The following is a 14,019-nucleotide window of genomic DNA, read 5'->3' on the forward strand; positions in this document are numbered from 1 at the left end:
ATATTAAAATTTTAAGTCTAGGAGTAGGTCATGTGGTGTACTTAGTGTCCACGCTAACATTAGTGGTCACTGTAGAAGTCCTGGGCTACAGAGACAAAAAGCAGTGATTGTCATGGCTCCACCCACGTTGTGAAATGAGAAATAATTATTTTTAGCATATGTAATGGAATGAGATATGTAAATACCTTCAGAAGGAAATTTGAAGTCTAGGAGTAGGTAATGTGGTGTACTTAGTGTCCACTCTAACATTAGTGGTCAGTGTAGAAGTGAACCCTTGCATTGGTGGTTAATGGAAAATTATTCCCTTGCATTGGTAATCAGTGGAGCTGGGCGATCAATCCACCATTGCTTGAAGCTCAAGGAACCCCTATGAACCTCAGGAGGAACCCTGGTTGAAAACTACTGGCCTGGTATTATAATGCTATTCATTCCAAGCGACATACAGCTGTTTTAGGCTATTTTGTCATCATCAATGAAAACCATGGCTTCCATGGAGTAGGACTTGGAAACCAATGGGTGCTTCTGACCAGAGGGATGAAAAGCAATCATTTGGATGGCCTCCCCCATCGTCCCAAAATGAGGAATAATCTTCTTTATTTTTGACATGCTCATTGAGACACATAAATATATTTTTCTCAAATATTTTATTCCAGGTCTATGCGTATATTTAAACCAGAACATATTCTATCAGGACCTCTATGTACTCTGCAATATTACTTTTAACATTTTTCTTTGCTTCCTTCTTCAGTTTCATGACCAGCTTCTTTTTGTTATAGGGCAGCTTGGCCTTTACCTTTCTCTTCTAGCGTGGCAGCGACTGCCTGGTGACCAAAGAGAGCAAACTTGCATGTTGGCTTCAAGTGTTCAGTCTGCGGGGCAGCAGGAGCCATCATTCACTTTGTTTTATTGTAAGGAGGTGGGATACCCTCAAATACTATCACGTACCTGGTGTTAGAGGCCAATGGAGAGAGGGCTTTCCTTGTGGCTGAGTTCCAGACTCCCCTGGATATGGGACAGAAGGAGTCGGGCCCAAAGTAGCATGGGTCACCTGTAGGAGTGCTTGTCAGAAGTACACCCAGGAGCATGGCTGATGCACTGGAATGGTGTCTGCAGACAGGTGGCGCCCCTGAGAGTTATGCAGGCCTTCAGGGTAGCAGAGGACCACAGAGTAGTTGGTTCAAAGCTCAAGGTCAGATGCCAGGTGGAGATTGGAGCAGATGTAGTCAATAGGATAGCCGGGGTCATACACAGGAGAGCAAGTAAGAATATCTATTAGCCAAGCCGAGGTCAGATCAGGAGAGAATATCTATTAGCCAAGCCGGGGTCAGATCAGGAGAGCAAGTGAGCATATCTATTAGCCAAGCCGAGGTCAGATCAGGAGAGCAGGTGAGCATATCTATTAGCCAAGCCGAGGTCAGATCAGGAGAGCAGGTGGGAATATCTATTAGCCAAGCCAGGGTCAGATCAGGAGTCAGGCGGAGAAGACAGGTCCAAGAACAAGCTGAATTGATAACAGGATATCACAACAGCAAGGGAACATGGACAAAGGTACTGGGGAGCCAGAGATCAACCAGCAATTTGAGGGAGTGATGGGCTTCCTTATAAAGGCGATCTGGCACCAAACTGAGCTAATGCATGCCTAACTATGCGCCAGTGCGCATTCGTGTTCCGGCTCGCGTCCGTGCGCCAATGAGCATAGATTTTTGCCAGCGTGCATTTCTGCGGCCATGCAAGGTACTGGCAGGAATGCCAGGTTTCCGAATACTGCTGCTGTGGACAGAGCCCTGACAAATACCTTCAGTTGCTACAGAGTAGCCTGTCCTCGCTTAGTCCTCCAGAAGATGTGGCTAGGTGCTCTGAAGTGCTATGGCCCATGGGAATATGCAAGAAAGAAAAGTATTCACATTTGTTGGGGTAAAAGTTGACAGAAATGTTGACACCTTCACATCCCACAACAACCACTTTGCACCCAAACAAATTTTGCTTAGCAACAATAGAGACAAACAAGGAGATGTCCTGTGCCATCTTGGACCAGAACATGACTTGAATGACTAGGTCCACCACCTGAGTTCTTGTAGAATCCTTGGAGGCCTCCCTTCATTAGTTCTCCAGGTAGCTTGGCCTTTGATAGGGCTCTTGTCTTGGGCTTTGCTGTGCCCCTGGCCTTTGGTGCAACCTTTGTCTTGGCCTTAGTGTCTGCCATCTTGTGTTGCCAGCCAAGAAAGAGAATACCTTCTGTTTTAGGAATGCTTTGCTGTGTTATGCACTGACTGAAATGAGGGTTTTTGATTGCTTTAATCTCTTATCACCTAAAACCTGCAATGTTATACTATTCAGTTGGGTCCCAAGTCCTTCTCCACAGAAACCATGCTTGCTGAATTAAGAAAGGAGATCCTGATAGGTTGTACACTTTTCACAATCTTATGTTTCAGTTGCTGTGTCAAGATGTAGGTGCAGAAAAAAATGCAGGTGAAGAAAATGTTGTCTCTCTCGTTAGAGTGCAGTGGATATAGTTCATTGGAACACCAATGCAACTGATGGTTGGTTGGCACTGGACCGTGCATAGAAGGGGATGTTTTCCCTCGTTTGTTTGGCTGCAGAATCCCATCAAAGTCCATTTAGGATTTATCTGAGATTGTTTTTAGAGACCCCGTAATGGTTCCTTCAGCAGACAGACAGAAAATCGTTAAGTATTATTTATGTTGGCCTCCAGCCGTGAAGAACCTAAGCCTTATTTATAGCTAAAAGTCAGGTTGATTTCTTGGCCAGGCATTCAATCTTCATTCACACCTCACTTCTCACCTCCCCGTGGAGGGATTCTTCAGCTCCTTGCACAGTTCTGTTGAATTTAACATTCGCTTGCTCTCCTTGCACATTTAGCTGAGAGTTTTACTGAGTGAAATTGTCTGTGATTGCCCCTCTGAGCCAGACGATTAAAATGGGTCCAGACTTCAAATGAAGCTTCGGCAATGTATGTAAACCCAAGTCTATCTCCTCTCCTGAAATACTCTGCACTGCTGGAGAACTCTGCTCCTTCCTCTATAACTCTGCTCTCCTGAAATACTCTGCGCTGCTGGAGGACTCCGCTCCTTCCTCTATAACTCTCCTCTCCTGAAATACTCTGCTGGGCTGAAGGACTCCGCTCCTTCCTCTATAACTCTCCTCTCCTGAAATACTCTGCTGGGCTGAAGGACTCCGCTCCTTCCTCTATAACTCTCCTCTCCTGAAATACTCTGCTCTGCTGGAGGACTCCGCTCCTTCCTCTATAACGCCTCTCCTGAAATACTCTGCTGGGCTGAAGGACTCCGCTCCTTCCTCTATAACTCTCCTCTCCTGAAATACTCTGCACTGCTGGAGGACTCCTCTCCTTCCTCTATAACTCTCCTCTCCTGAAATACTCTGCTGGGCTGAAGGACTCCGCTCCTTCCTCTATAACTCTTCTCTCCTGAAATACTCTGCATTGCTGGAGGACTCTGCTCCTTCCTCTATAACTCTCCTCTCCTGAAATACTCTGCTCTGCTGGAGGACTCTGCTCTTTCCTCTATAACTCTCCTCTCCTGAAATACTCTGCTCTGCTGGAGGACTCCGCTCCTTCCTCTATAACTCCTCTCCTGAAATACTATACACTGCTGGAGGACTCCGCTCCTTCCTCTATAACTCCCCTCTCCTGAAATACTCTGCTGTGCTGGGGGACTCCGCTCCTTCCTCTATAACTCTCCTCTCCTGAAATACTCTGCTCTGCTGGAGGACTCCGCTCCTTCCTCTATAACTCTCCTCTCCTGAAATACTCTGCACTGCTGGAGGACTCCTCTCCTTCCTCTATAGCTCTCCTCTCCTGAAATACTCTGCTCTGCTGGAGGACTCCGCTCTTTCCTCTATAACTCTCCTCTCCTGAAATACTCTGCACTGCTGGAGGACTCCGCTCCTTCCTCTATAACTCCCCTCTCCTGAAATACTCTGCTCTGCTGGAGGACTCCGCTCCTTCCTCTATAACTCTCCTCTCCTGAAATACTCTGCTCTGCTGGAGGACTCCGCTCCTTCCTCTGTAGCTCTCCTCTCCTGAAATACTCTGCTGGGCTGAAGGACTCTGCTCCTTCCTCTATAACTCTCCTCTCCTGAAATACTCTGCACTGCTGGAGGACTCCTCTCCTTCCTCTATAACTCCTCTCCTGAAATACTCTGCTCTGCTGGAGGACTCCGCTCCTTCCTCTATAACTCTCCTGAAATACTCTGCTCTGCTGGAGGACTCCGCTCCTTCCTCTATAACTCTCCTCTCCTGAAATACTCTGCTTTGCTGGAGGACTCCGCTCCTTCCTCTATAACTCTCCTCTCCTGAAATACTCTGCACTGCCGGAGGACTCCGCTCCTTCCTCTATAACTCTCCTCTCCTGAAATACTCTGCGCTGCTGGAGGACTCTGCTCCTTCCTCTATAACTCTCCTCTCCTGAAATACTCTGCTGGGCTGGAAGACTCTGCTCCTTCCTCTATAGCTCTCCTCTCCTGAAATACTCTGCACTGCCGGAGGACTCCGCTCCTTCCTCTATAACTCTCCTCTCCTGAAATACTCTGCTCTGCTGGAAGACTCTGCTCCTTCCTCTATAACTCTCCTCTCCTGAAATACTCTGCTCTGCTGGAAGACTCTGCTCCTTCCTCTATAGCTCTCCTCCTTCTCTAACAATAGTGATGGTTTATTATGTACTGTAGCACTTAGCACATGTGCTGTCATTCAGATGATGAACCTACAATTATGTTTCTCCATAGCCAGATGAGTAATCCTTAAATTCCATATTTTCAAAAAGAGTCTTTTCAATGTATTTTTTCCTGCACAGAGACCCGCTGTGACATACATGAGTTGTGGCGGTGTGGAAGATTCATAAAGCGGTTCTATTACTTTCCGTTCTCTTCCATTTTATGAGCCTGAAATAATGCAACATTTCCAAACAATCTGTGTTTGCTTATTTTTCGATAATCTGAAGACAAAACTAATTGCGAACCATTAAGTCGTGAACTCGTTTTTTCTGAGCACACTTTTGAAATAAAGATACATCACTATATAAATGCCGCACGTTCCTCAGAAAGCAGAAACGGTAATGCGAAGGAATCATTAAGGCTTTATGGCGCAGTCGTCTCGCAGGACAAAATTCAACATCTTTGTAGAGACTTCGGCTCCATCCGTCATGAGATTTATGGTTGGCTCTTTGGAAGGAAATGGAGCATTTTGCGGCTGTGGGAAGTGTAGTCAGAATTTAGCTATCCGTACAAAATGTGCCCGATTGTCTCTGTAGTCATCAGTTGACCAGCACCGTCTCTGTAGTCATCAAATGACCAGCACCGTCTCTGTAGTCATCAGATGACCAGCCCGTCTCTGTAGTCATCAAAAGACCAGCACTGTCTCTGTAGTCATCAGATGACCAGCACTGTCTCTGTAGTCATCAGATGGCCAGCACCGTCTCTGTAGTCATCAGATGACTAGCTCCACCTCTGTAGTCATCAGATGACCAGTGCCATCTCTGTAGTCATCAGATGACCAGTGCCGTCTCTGTGATCATCAGATGACCAGCGCCATCTCTGTAGCTATCAGATGACCAGAGCTGTCTCTGTAGTCATCAGAAGACCAGCGCCGTCTCTGTGATCATCAGATGACCAGCGCCATCTCTGTAGCTATCAGATGACCAGAGCTGTCTCTGTAGTCATCAGAAGACCAGCGCCATCTCAGTGATCATCAGATGATCAGCGCTGTTTCTGTAGTCATCAGATGCCCAGCGCCGTCTCTGTAGCTACCAGATGACCAGCGCCATCTCTGTGACCATCACATGACCAGCGCCATCTCTGTAGCCATCAGATGACCAGCGCCATCTCTGTAGTCATCAGATGACCAGCACCGTCTCTGTACTCATCAGATGACCAGCGCCATCTCTGTAGCCATCAGATGACCAGCGTCTTATCTGTAGTCATCAGATGACCAGCTCCGTCTCTGTAGTCATCAGATGGCCAGCGCCATATCTGTAGTCATCTGATAACCAGCGTGTCATTGTAGTCCTTAGATGACCAAAGCCGTCTCTGTAGTCATCAGATGACCAGCGCCATATCTGTAGCCATCAGATGACCAAAGCCGTCTCTGTAGCCATCAAATGACCAGCACCATATCTGTAGTCATCAGATGACCAGCTCCGTCTCTGTAGTCATCAGATAACCAGCGTGTCTCTGTAGTCATCAGATGACCAGCACCATATCTGTAGTCATCAGATGACCAGCGCAGTCTCTGTAGTCATCAGATGACCAGCGCAGTCTCTGTAGCCATCAGCTGACCATCACATCTTTGTATTTATCAGATGACCAGCGCTGTCTCTGTAGTCATCAGATGACCAGCGCAGTCTCTGTAGCCATCAGCTGACCATCACATCTTTGTATTTATCAGATGACCAGCGCTGTCTCTGTAGTCATCAGATGACCAGCGCAGTCTCTGTAGCCATCAGCTGACCATCACATCTTTGTATTTATCAGATGACCAGCGCCGTCTCTGTAGCTATCAGATGACCAGTGCCATCTCTGTAGTGATCACATGTCTAGTGCCATCTCTGTAGTCATCAGATGACCAGCGTGTCTCTGTAGTCATCAGATGACCAGCGCAGTCTCTGTAGCCATCAGCTGACCATCACATCTTTGTATTTATCAGATGAGCAGCGCTGTATCTGTAGCCATCAGATGACCAACGCAGTCTCTGTAGTCATCAGATGATCAGCGCCGTCTCTGTAGTCATCAGATGACCAGCGCAGTCTCTGTAGTCATCAGATGACCATCGTGTCTCTGTAGTCATCAGATGACCATCGTGTCTCTGTAGTCATCAGATGACCATCGTGTCTCTGTAGTCATCAGATGACCAGCGCAGTCTCTGTAGCCATCAGCTGACCATCACATCTTTGTATTTATCAGATGACCAGCGCCGTCTCTGTAGCTATCAGATGACCAGTGCCATCTCTGTAGTGATCACATGTCTAGTGCCATCTCTGTAGTCATCAGATGACCAGTGCTGTCTCTATAATGATCAAATGACCAGCGTGCTGTCTCTGTAGGGATCACATGACCAGCATGCTGTCGCTGTAGGGATCACATGACCAGCGCTGTAATAACCTATCTTAATAGATGTCTACTGAGGCTAAATTTACCGTGAAACATGCTACAAGTGCAATGATTGTGCCACCTGGTGTTGTGGTTGAACTTGGCAAGTTTTGTCTGGCCATAGATGAGATGATCTTTCATCCAATTTGCCAAAGAGTCAGCAAACTCATTCAATTATCGGCTCACATTATGTGCAAATCTAAAGTATCACAGAAACTCATTTCCTGGTATGATGGCAAATTTTATTGGGTAGAGAATGATTACCTAGAATTGTTACCAGCATGCACAATAGTACAGATTGGCGGGTGGTGGACTCACGCACAAATAGAACAACTGACTCATTGAGAAATATAATTTGCAATTTGAATTTATTGTCTGTATCCTGGGGTATCTTTGGTGGAATGGGCAAAATGCCTTCACATCTACAGCTTCAGCCTCTGCTAATGACCGGAGCAAAGAGGTAGTAAAGCACAAGACCTAGACATAGATGTTATGTCGTTGGAACTATAGCCTTGCAGAGTTGGATCTTGGGAAGAAAGAATGCTCAACAAGACACTACTTGCATGGCATCATTGGCTTTTAGCTTGGGTTTCCTCCCATAATATGAAAATCATACAAGCTGGTCAACTGGCATGTTACCGAGATTACCCTAGAGTGTATGATATTAGAATGTAAGCTCCTTTGCTGTAGATATTGATGTGATAGGCTCTGTGTTCTCTGTACTGCACTGCAGAGTATGTTAGAACTATATAGATGTATAATAATGTAGCACCCCTCTAGTCAGCCAGGGGGAGCTACCTAGTTTTTTTTAGTGAGAAAGGCTGATGGCAGCCTGGGCATGAGCCATCCTGGGTGTGAGTCAGCCAGGTCACCTTAGGTCAGAGATGAGAGCTCTGCAGATCAGCTCCCTAATACCTCCCCATGTTCTAGAGACTTGAGAAGTTTCTACAAGGCAGTGGGTGGGGGTGAGGAGAGGTTGTTCTGCATACTTAAGGGATCCTGACCAATCCCTAGGAAGGAGGCTTGGCATGGGGTCAGGACAGTCTTTAAGTATGACAGAGCCTGCTCTGCAGCAGGAGCGTTCGGGTGGAAGATGGGAGTGAGAGGCTGGAATGCAGGAGCCTGGGAGGGGGCCCAGTGGGAAGGAGCCTACCTCCAGGCTGAAGCTGAAAGAAGGATCTCTCAAACTCAGTAGTCCCCTGAGAGCGGACCATCTGTGCAGCAGGGAAGGAGCCAGCCCAGTGGAAGGCCTGAAGGCAGCCACCAACTCAACAAGCTTGCAGGAGGGAAGAGTGAGTAGTCCTACAACCCCTGGGCTGGATAAGGGGAAAGGGTATATGGGTGGAAAACCTGACTAGCCCTCATCTGAGGTGGTGGATTCTGGGTCCCCTTTGCCCAGGTATTTCCTTCTGGCAGATGGATGAGAACATGATTCATCTGGGGTCTGGGCTGGTGAGCTTTTCGAGAAGAAATCTTTGCTGTGTAGAGACTTGCACATAGTTGCTAAAGTGTTGTCCTCAGTTGCAGTTCACCTGGGCATCCCATACACCCCTTGACCCCATCCAAGTTCAAAAACCCCTTAATAAAACCTAAAAACCCCAGCTTAAGGACTGTTTACTGCCTCCTGTGTGCAAGGTCTGAAGAAATTGCGTGTTGCCTGTCTGTGCAGGACTATAGGGGGACCCAAAACATCAGCGACTCCTAAGAGGGTAGTGCTACAATAATAACAGCGTGTGACTGTGGGGGGGAAATTAGAGTGTAAGCTTCTCTGTACAGAGACTGATGTGACTGGCTCAGTGTTTTCAGTATAGCACTGCGATATATGTCAGAGCTATATAAATGTATAATAATAATAGTGTGTGGCTGTGGTGGGGACATTAGAGTGTAAGCTCCTCTGGTGAAGAGACTGATGTGACTGGCTCAGTGTTCTCTGTACAGCGCTACGGTATATCTCAGAGATACATAAGTATATAATAATAATGTATGACTGAGGTGGGATATTGGAGTGTAAGCTCCTCTGGTACAGAGACTGATGTGACTGGCTCAGTGTTCTCTGTACAGCACTACAGTATTTGTCAGAGCTTTCAACTATATAATAATAATAGCTTATGACTGCGGTGGAACAATAGATTGTAAGCTCCTTTGATGCAGAGACTGCTGTGAATGGCTCGGTGTTCTTTGTACAACACTACACAATATGTCAGAGCTATATAAATTTATAATAATAGTGTGTGACTGTCGTGGGGACATTAGAGTGTAAGCTCCTCTGGTTTCCGAGTCAAATGTGCTTTCTTTTTTCCTTTCACGAATCTCAAATTGATGGGATTTGTTAATTTTGTTCATTCATCCTTGGATGTATTTTTTTTTCCTCCAGACATTATGGCAGTGTGCTGACTCTTCTTTATTTCTATTATAGCTCCAGCTGAGCAGATGCAATGTAGCGTCTCTCTCGAAGACTCTGATTGAAGCTTCCTGCTTAGCAGCAGACTGAGAATGGAAGAGCGGTCTGGGTCCCAAAAGTGGAAAGAGTTATTAAATTGCCGCATTGCAGAAACACAGTTGATGTTGGCCGGATGTCTTGCTCCCTTCTAAGCTCCCATCCAAAATTAGGGACTTTTTTTTTTGTTTACATACCCGCTAGGCTTTCAGTTAATTGACACCTCTAAATTTCACAGTTTCATTTAATTGTATGAGGTGATTGTAGCCCTATTAGTACATTTGCGACAGAAACAATTGAGTACTGATGTGATACTTTTTTTATTTGCACTAACATAAATTTTGAGGACAAGCTTTCGGGGTATGTCCCCTTCTTCAAGGTCCAGGCTGTACCATTTGTATAGTTGTCTAGAACAGGGCTCTCCGAACTTTTCCAATACAAGAATAAAAATTAAATGAATGAATATGTTTTACTTGGAGCAGGGGCGGACTGACAACTCATGGGGCCCCGGGCAATAGGGGATCATGGGGCCCCTGTGTCTTTGCCCAAACTCAAAAAAGCCTATGAAAAAGGTACCAGGGGCATCTCATGGGGCCCCCTACTGACCCCGGACCCATGGGCAGTTCCTGAGTTTCCAAATGGTCAGTCCACCCCTGACTTGGAGCTTTCCCAACACTGATACAAGGGGGACTCTGATGGAGACTCTGAAGAAACAAGGGATTCTAATGGGGACTCTCATGTAAGTGGGGGGGGGGGGGGGCTCTAACCTGAACTCCTTACATTAGGGGAGATTCTGGTGAGGACGTTCATGAAGGGGGGGGGGGGGTCTGATCTGGACCCCTTACACCAGGGAAGACTGTGATGGGGATTCTCATGTAAGGGGAGAATCCAGTGAGGAACTCTGATGTAAGGGAAACTTACATGATTGGTTGCTAGCTCACTGGTGGTCCTAGCAACCACTGGTGGTGCAATGATGCCCTTTGCTGCTAGGATGTAGTCCAATCATCCTGGGCTGGAATACCAGAAGTCGCTTGTGTTCTGGCATCTAGCTTAGTGGTCCATAAGCATTCTAAACAAGGGGCCAGTTTACTGTTCTTCAGGGGCTGGAGTGTGGCAAGTGGGAGAAGAAAATGTCCTGGCATTAGTGGGAGTAAACAATGCCTCATCTTTGGTATTATGGGGAGGAATAGTGTCCCATCATTGGTATCAGTGGGAGGAATAGTGCCCCATCATTGGTACCAGTGGGAGGAATAGTGCCCCATCATTGGTGTCAGTGGGAGGAATAGTGCCCCATTCTTGGTGCCAATGGTAGGAATAGTGCCACATCATTGGTATCAGTGGTAGGAATAGTGCCACATCATTGGTATCAGTGGTAGGAATAGTGCCACATCATTGGTATCAGTGGGAGGAATAGTGCCCCATCATTGGTGTCAGTGGGAGGAATAGTGCCCCATCCTTGGTGCCAATGGTAGGAATAGTGCCACATCATTGGTATCAGTGGTAGGAATAGTGCCACATCATTGGTATCAGTGGTAGGAATAGTGCCACATCATTGGTATCAGTGGGAGGAATAGTGCCCCATCATTGGTACCAGTGGTAGGAATAGTGCCCCATCATTGGTGTCAGTGGGAGGAATAGTGCCCCATCATTGGTGTCAGTGGTAGGAATAGTGCCCCATCATTGGTGTCAATGGGAGGAATAGTGCCCCATCATTGGTACCAGTGGTAAGAATAGTGTCCCATCATTGGTGTCAGTGGTAGGAATAGTGCCCCATCATTGGTGTCAGTGGTAGGAATAGTGCCGCATCATTGCTGGTAGGTAATCCTACCAGTGCAGGTGTGAAGCACAATCCTACCAGTGCAGGTGTGAAGGACAATCCTACCAGTGCAGGTGTGATGGACAGTCCTACCAGTGCAGGTGTGAAGGACAATCCTACCAGTGCAGGTGTGAAGCACAATCCTAACAGTGCAGGTGTGAAGGACAATCCTACCAGTGCAGGTGTGATGGACAGTCCTACCAGTGCAGGTGTGAAGGACAATCCTACCAGTGCAGGTGCGAAGCACAATCCTAACAGTGCAGGTGTGAAGGACAATCCTAACAGTGCAGGTGTGAAGCACAATCCTACCAGTGCAGGTGTGAAGGACAATCCTACCAGTGCAGGTGTGAAGGACAATCCTACCAACTCAGATCCATCTGTGAATAGTATTGTGTGGACTAGTGCTGTATCAGTGTGGGGCCTTGGCCCTGATAAGCCTACCTTTGCTCAGGTTGTAGGTTCTGCTCTCGGTAATGTCATCAAGCCAGGGCTGCAGTTAAAGGGGAACTCCACTTCAAAGTGGGTTTTTCCCCCACAAACCACCATTTTGAGCTCCCCAGGGTCTGGTCTTGGGTCTCTGGCCTCTGCTGGGGGTCCAAGGAGAAATGTCATCATGCTTAAATGAGAAGATTGTGCAATCCCTCCAGCAAGGCATGTGGTGGTTGATTTGATCTTGGAAATGGGTTTCAGGTCAAATGATCTCTATGTCCTCATGCATGTAGCTGGGAGCCGGGTACACCATAAGCTTCACCAAGCCAGAGGGTCTTGTCCTGTTTTGGGAACGATATGAGGCTCAGTGCAGGGCAAGCCCCAAATGGGAAGGTCTGGCACCAGTTGCTGTCTCATAGAGGTCAACAGTGAAAAAGATAACCATCATCCTCAGTAATGAGATTGTTCCTGCTTGGGACCTAGAGCTCTGGTTGAGACATTATGGGGAGGTTTTGACCAAACCAGATAAAATTCTTGATGAGCGCAACATCTGGACTGGGGGTTGGTTGGTGACAGTTAGGTTGGCCAGGGAAGGGAACATTATCCGTCACCTGCCCTCCTCCGCTTTTATAGGGAGGGATAGGATGATTATTTTATATCCTGATCAGCCAAACCTGTGTCACCGGTGTGGAGAAAAGGGGCATTTTAGCTCCTCCTGTTAAGTTTTAATATGTTCAATGTAGCAGGGTAAGGGTCATGTGGGCACCCAGTGGTGTATTTAGATTTTGTGCTGCCCTAGGCAACACAAACATTTTGTGCCCCCCCCCCCTCCCCTCATGCAAGAGTCAATAAGTGTGTGTATGTATATATGATTTTCTCTCTCTCCCTTTCTTTCTCTTCTCTCTCTCCCTCTTCCCTCCCTCTCTCTCTCCCCCTCCCCCCTCCCTCGCTTCCCCCTCTCTCTTCCCTCTCTCTCTCTCCCATCCCCCCCCTCTTCCCCCCTCTCTCTCTCATTCCCCCTCTCTCATTCTCACCCCTCTCTCTCCCCTCTCTCTTCCTCCCTCTCTCTCTCCCCCTCTCCTCCCCCTCTCTCTTCCTCCCTCTCTCTCTCCCTCTCTCATTCTCACCCCCTCTCTCTCCCCTCTCTCACCCCTCCCTCTCTCATTCCCCTCTCTCTCATTCTCACCCCCTCTCTCTCCCCCCTCCCTCTCTTCCCCCTCTCTCTCCCCCCTCCCCCCTCCCTCTCTTCCCCCTTCTTTCTCTCTTCCCTCTCCCCCCTCTTCCCCCCCTCTCCTCCCCCTCTCTCACCCCCCTCTCTCATTCCCCTCTCTCATTCTCACCCCCCCTCTCTCTCCCCCCTCCCTCTCTTCCCTCTCTCTTTCTCAGATCGTATGGGTCTGCACACACACCTCCTCCAAGGGCTGCTGATCTCCGGGCAGCAGGAAGGAGGGGGGGGGGGGGGTGTGTGTGCAGTCCCATACGATCTGTCAGTGTAGGGAGGGATCAAAAACCTTTTCTGCAATCCTTCCCCAAAACTCAAATTCTACCCCAAATCTCCAAGATAAATCCAAAGAAATGTCCACAATGCAAAGTCCACAAAATGTCCACACTATTCAATCTTCCAAAGGTGATAAGTATCCAATTAGCCACTTCAATCCAAGATACCTCAAAAAAATGTAAACTAAATATAGTGCATTATCTTTCAAATAATATGATAATCTGTGATGTCATGCAAAAACACTCGTGACAAAAAACACACATTGTTTATAATATTGTATAATTTGAGCTATTTATATTTATAATTTTTGTTTTATTTTACAAATATATTATTATCTCCTTTTTTTTTTTGTCACGAGTGTTTTTGCATGACATCACAGATTATCATATTATTTGAAAGATAATGCACTATATTTAGTTTACATTTTTTTGAGGTATCTTGGATTGAAGTGGCTAATTGGATACTTATCACCTTTGGAAGATTGAATAGTGTGGACATTTTGTGGACTTTGCATTGTGGACATTTCTTCGGATTTATCTTGGAGATTTGGGGTAGAATTTGAGTTTTGGGGAAGGATTGCAGAAAAGGTTTATGATATTTGCACTTTCAAGGGTGAAAGATTTACTTTTCTTTGGGGATACACAGAGATTTTTGATTTGAGTGTAGGGAGGGAGGCAGGGAGATCCCACAGAACACAGCACAGCTCACCTCCTCTGGGCT

The 14,019-nt window shown here is 46.9% G+C and overlaps 1 pseudogene; it reads right to left on the reverse strand.

Annotated features, from left to right (window-relative positions):
• Positions 1–667: 667 nt before the first annotated feature.
• On the reverse strand, positions 668–2,203 carry LOC149435772 (large ribosomal subunit protein uL13-like; annotated as a pseudogene).
• Positions 2,204–14,019: the final 11,816 nt, after the last annotated feature.

This window comes from Staurois parvus, unplaced genomic scaffold (genome assembly GCF_062004578.1).
Source record: "Staurois parvus isolate SC_StPar_1 unplaced genomic scaffold, SC_StPar_1.0 ptg001477l, whole genome shotgun sequence".
NCBI lineage: Eukaryota > Metazoa > Chordata > Amphibia > Anura > Ranidae > Staurois > Staurois parvus.